Source organism: Manacus vitellinus, unplaced genomic scaffold, assembly GCF_001715985.3.
Source record: "Manacus vitellinus isolate BGI_N305 unplaced genomic scaffold, ASM171598v3 scaffold_4_pilon, whole genome shotgun sequence".
NCBI classification, from domain to species: Eukaryota; Metazoa; Chordata; class Aves; order Passeriformes; family Pipridae; genus Manacus; species Manacus vitellinus.
Genome location: NW_021940604.1, coordinates 16,434,032 through 16,441,869, shown reverse-complemented (window position 1 = coordinate 16,441,869; position 7,838 = coordinate 16,434,032).

Below are 7,838 nucleotides of genomic sequence, written 5' to 3'. Positions count from 1 at the left end.
GATTTCTAATATCTCTCTGCTAAAACCTTTTTGAAGCTGAAAGAACTCCAAGTTCCATTTACATCAGTACCTTCTTAAACAAGTAGAACCTGTAAAAGAACATGTTCTTGCTAAAAATAGTTTCTGTTCAAAGATATTCACAAGATTAGAAGAATACAGGAATCTAAGAAAAAGTGCATTAGTATACATACACAGTTTGTGCTATTCAGTAGCTGTCATACTATATGTAAAAACTGATGTTCAAGCAATTAACATATTAATGCTAACATCTCAAACTATAATTTAACTGAAGCTTGATGGCTGAGACACAATAAAGATAAGAAAATGTCAAGCACTCACTGTTCCTTAGGATATGCAACAAGAGAATGCAACTTGAATATGTCACAGTACTCATTTCACTTTATAATCTTCCAGAGGCTTTCCAGAAAAAAACTCAAATACCTGTATTTTGATACTTATGTATGTAAAATAATCTCTCCCATTGTTATCATTGTGAGCTGAAAAGCCATATCTGGGTGAAAAACATTTCCCTAAGTGAATACAAAACACTGCCTAGTGTAATAGTGTGTAAAATTGTTCATGAAAAGCTCATTTCAAATGAAATCCTAATGATAAATTATGATTTTCAACAAAATCATGATGACTATAAACACTCACACAGTCAAAATAATGCACTTACATCGATAGTACTATGGTGGACATTTCATGTAACATTTTCAAAATGTTACTCCCGGTAATTTTTTGTAAAAATTAATAGAAGTGCACCTTGAAATACGTTATGAATATGGATTTTATCTAAACATTTTTGCATCTATTTTTAATGACACTCCTCCCCAGTGTAAACCAGACATTTATAACCTAAAACAAATCAACCTACCAAATGTTTAATTGCAGTGTATCACTGGCCACTTATAACAAACTGCTTTCTCTAAGTCTCTGTTTTCCTGTAATCAAATTACAGATGGAAGCCATATTTTTTCATAATATGTCATTGGATTCAGAGAGAGCCACTGTAATTTGATATGCTCTTAATTTCTGTGCTTTATTCCACTAACTAACCTGGCGAGTAAAAAGAGAAGGGTAACACCATTTCCAAATTTATTCTTTATTTTAGAAGGAAGTTTATCTCTACAGACCTGGATGTCTTTAGTATTATGATTTTGATTTGGAATGCTGAATTAAGACACTGATGAACGTGTAACCTTGTAACCTTTTTTAGATTAAAGAAAAGATGCATGAGCTATTTTTCTGTTTTGCTCTGTAGGAGCAATTCTGAGCTCTCCTGGTTCATACACAACATTGTGAAAAAAGACAGTTCAAATACTGAATGCAAATGGTTTCCTTTTGCAGTATGTTGTTTGAGGCGTCTCTCATTTTTAGGATTTGTGGACTTCATGACCAAGAAAAAACCCCACCATAAATATTAATTTGTAACTTCTATTTTAAAATCACTTGTACTTATATACAATGCTTCAGAAGGAAGAATAGTGAAGCTGCCTTCTACTTAATGTTTTTCATGTTACTGAAACTACAAGAAATGTTGAAATACAAGTGATATTGGGATAGATTTGTGTATGCCATATCCAAGAATTGCTTAACTTTTTAACTTTTCTGGGTTTGTTTAGTGTTCTTGCAAATTCTTTTCTGCATGACAGAATATCAGCCAATAAATGAGGTCGAAGGAATCAATTCTCCACTGTATTATCACAGTATTTTATGTATTTAATTTTTGCTCTAAACAAAATCATGCACAGTACTACTTTTCTTGTGCATCAACTTTACATTACTCATCTTTACAGCTGCTCATTTAAAAGTGCAACCTATTTGTCATCTCTCATTTGCACCGATCATATAAAAACCTGCTTGTACTAACCCCACAGTTATAGCCTCCATTAACCTGTATTTTAAATTTACTGATAAGTATCTTATGCTGCGCTCTTCCTTGGAATAATACAATTTTGAGGTATTTAGAATACATTAGAATTTTTAAAATTATTTTTTCCAGATCTGTGTGCAAAGCACCTTCATTGTTCTTTTTCAGTCTTGTCCAAAGCCTACAAAAATATTTAGGCCACTGCCAGTTTGAGGGTCCAGCTTTTTACATTGACCTTTGCATGGAAATGTTGAATATCTCTGTGGAGCTCAAAACTTCAGCCTGACTGACGATTGCAAACAAAAATTAGAATCAGAGCAAAGTGACTCTCTTTCTTTATGAATGAAACACAAAATTGCAGTACAAACAAGTGCTGGTGAATGTATTGGATTAGACTGAAAGAGCCCAGGGGTAGCACCTCGGGTGTTTGCTTTTAAGGCCAAGTTGTTGGGTGTGTTAAGCTTTCAGTGAAATCTGGGGAATTCAAAGGAGAACATCCTGCCAGCATACTGACCTACAGGCTGGCTGAGCCAAAACACCCTCAAGCTCGCAGGGTCTCATTTAATAACTTACAGGACTAACAAGCACTATCTAGGACAAAAAGCACGTCTCTAATAAAAGGTTCTTTCCAGGACCTTCTTTCTCATGCTTAAAGACAAGCACTTAAAGACTGAGCACTGTTTTCAGTGTCAAGCTTTAACCCAAGCAAGGCTGGACAGATTCACTTTGGCTCAGAGAACAATAATTAGTTTTTCTGCCATAAAAGCAGCTCATTCAGCTCCCTTTTTCCAAAATACAGAGATGCAGTTTTTCTCAAGTAAAGGGAACTTACTTGTCCGTATATAAGTACACAACAATTTTTTATGAAACTTCTTTTCAAAGAAGCACTTGCTACAAACAAAAATCATTAGTGTTCACAATATCTAAAAGAATTAGTAAGGATTTGGATTTTGAATATTTTTGTCTGACTGCTGTTGAAAAAGTGTGCAATGTTCATAACTTGGAGTGAAAAGTTTTGGTAGTCATGGAAGACCAAGGACACAAAGTGAACTGGGATGGATACACAGTGGTGGGGTTCAGAATCTGAGGCGGCTGCTCTTAGGGCATCTGAGTAATGAATAGAACTACAATGAGTGTAGTTTCAGAGTCAGTGGCCTCTTTTCCACTGACTCTGATGGAAATCCCAGTCAATAACTGGGAGGAATCCCATGTAAAAACCTGTTAACATTTGGCCTTCATATTGTATTTACATGCACAATGACTGTCACACGGAATAATGTGAAAACCCCAGGAAGGATGAGACTTTGTGTAGGAAAGATTAATTTCACCTAATGCTAGCTAATCTAAAAGATCAACATCTCACCTAAGATCATTGTCTAGTCTCCTTCTTATCAGGAGGAAAGGCAGTGAGAGAGAACGTTCTCCAGAAGGTGATCTATCCTCCATACCTTAGCCATCTGTCTCAGGATGCAGTAGGTAAGTTGGCCGGAGCTGCCTCTCTTTTTTTCCCAGTGATTAGATTGCTATTCTAGGCAAGATGTTTAATTTCTGATTGGCTAAAATTAGGTAAATCCAACCCCATGCTATTCTTCTAAACAGCAGTACATATTTTGCTATTGTCTAGTTATGCATGCATAACAACTTCTTGTACCACATACATATGCAACTTCTCGTATCATTCACTCTCTACAGCTACCTGAAAGGAGGTTGTAGCAAGGTGAGGGCCAGCCACAGAACTCCAGTAACAAACAGTGGGATGAGAGGAAATAGCCTCAAGTTCTGCTAGGGAGGGTTTAGTTGGATATTAGGAAAAATTTCTTCACAGAAAGGGTTGTCAAGCATTGGAACAAGCTACCCAGGGAAGTGGTTGAGTCACCAGCGCTGGAGGTATTTAAAAGTTGCATAGATGTAGTGCTTAGGGACATGGTTTAGTCCCTAAAGCCCTTGGCAGGGCTCCATTAATGGTTGGATTTGAATATCTTAGAGGTATTTTCCAACCTAAATGATTCTATGATTTTGGCTGTATTATTGCTTATACAATATTTAAAAACCACTCTTGCACTTCGTTCAATTAAAATGATAGGAAATAAAATAATAGTATTGATAGTTAACTTTTTTAAAATCTTCTTAGCTGTATTATGTAGTGTGTTTTCATGCAGATAAAGGCTTAACAGGAAGGAAGAAATATTGTGATGTGTGGAACCAAGCAAATTATACTTGCAGGTGTCAAAAGATACAGAAGATTTATTTATAAAAGTAAAGAAAACATTGCTTTTTCTAAGCAACACATAAATATATCCTGTCATCTACTCTAATAATTGCAAGATCTCTGGAAGCCTTCAGGCATTTTGCAAGCAATACAAAGAATACAAAGCATTACAGCAACAGTGTTCCCATTTTTTTTCCCCTCAACAAAGCCCATCTGTTTCTTTTTTAAATAGGTGTGATCCCCCCTTAGGCTGACTGTGTTGTACTCAGAGTGGCTTTTGCCATGAACTACAATAAGACACAGTGTTTTGTTGCAGGCAGCCCAATGTGGGAGGCAACCTTGTGAAATCAAATTTACTTTCCACTCTCATGTGCTGGCAGACACAGTCAGGTAAAGAGGCGAGTGATGCATAGCTGGATTCGGAAGTGGGAGAGAAGAAAGTGTGCTATATAGCTGTTAGATGGATGGGGTCATGGTTGGGAATGATAACCAGCAACTGGTAAGGTAAATTAATAAAGAAGCAATAAAAATTAAAGACCGAAGGAGATTCTGCAAGGCCTGATTAAACTTTTGTGGGTTTTATGCCTTCTAAAGAGTCCAGGTGTAAGCAGGCAGTCTGCCACGGAGAGGATATTTGGGGAGTGAATAAGCTATGGCTGGACTCCAACAAGATGGTACGGGCATTTGGCTGGGGTTCCCAGCTCTCAGAGGCCACAGGGGAAGTGTCTGTCCTGAGAGCCCACAGCCAGGCACTATGGTTGATCCACTAAGGAGTGGGGTCCCGGGCCACCTGTGTCTCTGGATGTCTTGACAGCAGTGTGGTAAAGGGTTTAAAGTTGATGCTCAACCCTATCATATCACATCATACAATTGATAAAATATTTTATAGATCCGTAGCTTAATCCAGTGATTGATACTTCCAAGAGCACCTCTGATGACTTCAGTAGTGCCATAGCCATGGTACAGATTTGAAAAGGGAAGTGGTGAGGTAGAAGCTACGCCTGAACTGGAAGCATCTATGCTCCATAGAAATCTGTGTAGTCCTGGACTTCTGAAGGTCCAGGCTGAGGGCCATAACCACTACACGCTATTGCTCTCCAGTCTTGTGAGCTCTCTCAGATGTGACTTTTTATAAGCATCCAACTTATCCAAGAATCCATGTTCCACTAACTTTGAAGTGCCTGGAGTACCTGACTGTACCTTTTACTTAATAGCAGGAAGACTGGGGAGAAAAGGGTCAGCAGTGGTGCCTCTGCAAATATTTTATTTCTCTTTGAAACAGTAGCTATGACTCTCAGAGGGCAAGAGTGATTACATTCTTGGAATGTTTAAGTAATAAAAAACCTGTTGTGATCAGTTTAAAAATGTATAAAAACCCCACTTGCCTTCAGGAAAGTAATGTTCAAGTTTCATTTCCTCTAGAGACAAATATCAGTTCAGAGGAGCAGGACAAGATAGAATGGAATGAGCTAGGTAACTTTAAGAGCGTGGAGTCATCACCATGTAATTCTAGACATTGTTGCAAAAGTTGGAATATTAAATCTCACTGTGTGGAGAGATGGATGCAGACCAAGGGCAACCTAGAGGGAAATAAGATTGAGTTAATGAAAGTTTGCTCTCTCAGTAGTATGTAAAGAATGTCTCCAATATTGTGCTCACTAAAATAGTGTCTCTGGGCAATGTGAGAATAATCATAGGTAGAAATTACACTTCCCTCCTAGAATCACATGAAGAAGAATAAAAATCGTGCCTGAGAGAACATGACCTGCAGATTTCAGCAAGCTGTGTCACTCTTAATAACATTTGATGATCTTCTGAGATTTCCTAACATAGTGAGATTTTTGACTGGCTTAGAGGATATCTTTATTTCCTTGAATTCTGTGGAACTGCTGATTATTGTTTGATTTTCTTCCCTGTTTATATTTAGTTTTGTGGAGGTTCTGTATTGAAGTTGTTAGGACAATATATTTATTTGAGTATATCTCTTTTGACAGAGCTATGACATACACTTTCTTTGAAAAATTTAACTAAATTTTACTCAGGTAAAATAACCCCTGAGGATTATCTCTTCAATTTTCAAGACAAGACTGGAACAGTAAATGTTATGATTCTCTTTAGGAAGGAGAATTCGTGGGAATTAATATTATCCTAGGGCAAAGATCACAGAATCACAGAATAACTGAGATTGGAAGGGACCTCTGGATATCATCTGCCCTAGCCTCTTGTCTCAGAACAGGGCCAGCCAGACCACATTGTTCAGGGCCCCTTCATAAATACAGGTTGACTATGCCCAGTCACCTTCTTGTCCTCAATACATTTTAAAAAGGATTAGTTGCTCCAGCACCTTCCCGGGGGTTGCGGAGATGCTGAAAGCCTTTAGTTCCCCTAATCCTCCTTCTTGCTCTACTTGAAGACAGAAGTGACATTTGCTTTCTTCCAGTTCTCAGGAAGCCTCTCCCAGTTGCTATGAGTTTCAGAGTGGCTTCTTGGTGACAACTGCCAGCTCCCTCAGTGCTCATGGGAGCACCAGTCCCATGGATTTGTGCATGTTCAGTTTGTTTAAATGTTCCCTAACTCAATCCTCTTCCATCAAGTGCAATTCTGCCTTGCTCTAGAGTTTCCCACTGCTCTCATGAACCTGGGATCCTGAAGGTCTTACTTGTAAAGATCAAGGCAAAGAATGTCTTGGAAATCTCCATCTTTTTCATATCCTTTAACACCCTATTTCCTGCATCATTCAACAGTGGGCCCATATTTTCCCTACTCTTACTTTTGCTAATGATATACCTGTAGAAGCCCTTCTTTTTGCCCTTCACATCCTTCTGTTGGCTATACTACTGTACTATGCTGTTGACTGAAAAGACAAAACTCAACCCCTCTTGAAAAAACTTTCAATATTATCTTTGTCATATCTGTTTTATACACTTACTCATTGCACTTTAACTTTCCTGACTCTATTACCATTTATTTCCATAATGCATAAGTGAAATACAGTGCTCCATTTCTTTTTACAGATGATAAGGCACCTTGGTAGCTGCCCTCTTATGTCTGCCAGACTCCTGTTCTGGCAAATACAGTAAAACTCTCCCAAACAGAAGTTTTTGTTTCCTAGAAATGACAAGTGTTTTAATATAAAGTTAGCTGCATAATATGTGTAACCTCGTAATGTGATGTAACATTTCCTACCCTTTCTGGAGGAAGAGACAGCTAATGGCCTGTGTACACCTCTTTTCCTACCAAGTCACAGGCATTGGAAATGGGAATGTAGACAGAGACATTGTTTACTAATTCATTTCTGGTAAAATGTCAATGTATTTCCTTCTTCTTGCCCTACAGTGGTATTTCAGAGACACCAGTATCCCGATGTTGGCAAACTGACCCATATTGGCAAGAAGTAAGCAAGAGCAGACCTCAAGACTCTGCCACCAGAAGGTTTTGATTCCAGATGAAATGATAATGTGTCCTGATAAAAAAACCCACTTGTATGTCCTTTCATATAAGTTATTTTCTCAATGTTCTTGAACTGCATTGCAGTCTAGTGTGGTATCCTTGAGTCACTTTGAGCATATAAAATGTAAAATATCATGGTACAAACCCTCAGGTATTACAAGCACAAATGGATAAATATGTCCTAGATTGATCAAAATCATAGAATGTGTTCCAAATATAATCTGCAAAAGGTTGAAGTAAACCAAATTTAAAGCTTCATTGACTACTTTGAGGCAAAAACTCTGGAAGAACATGGGGAAGCATTGC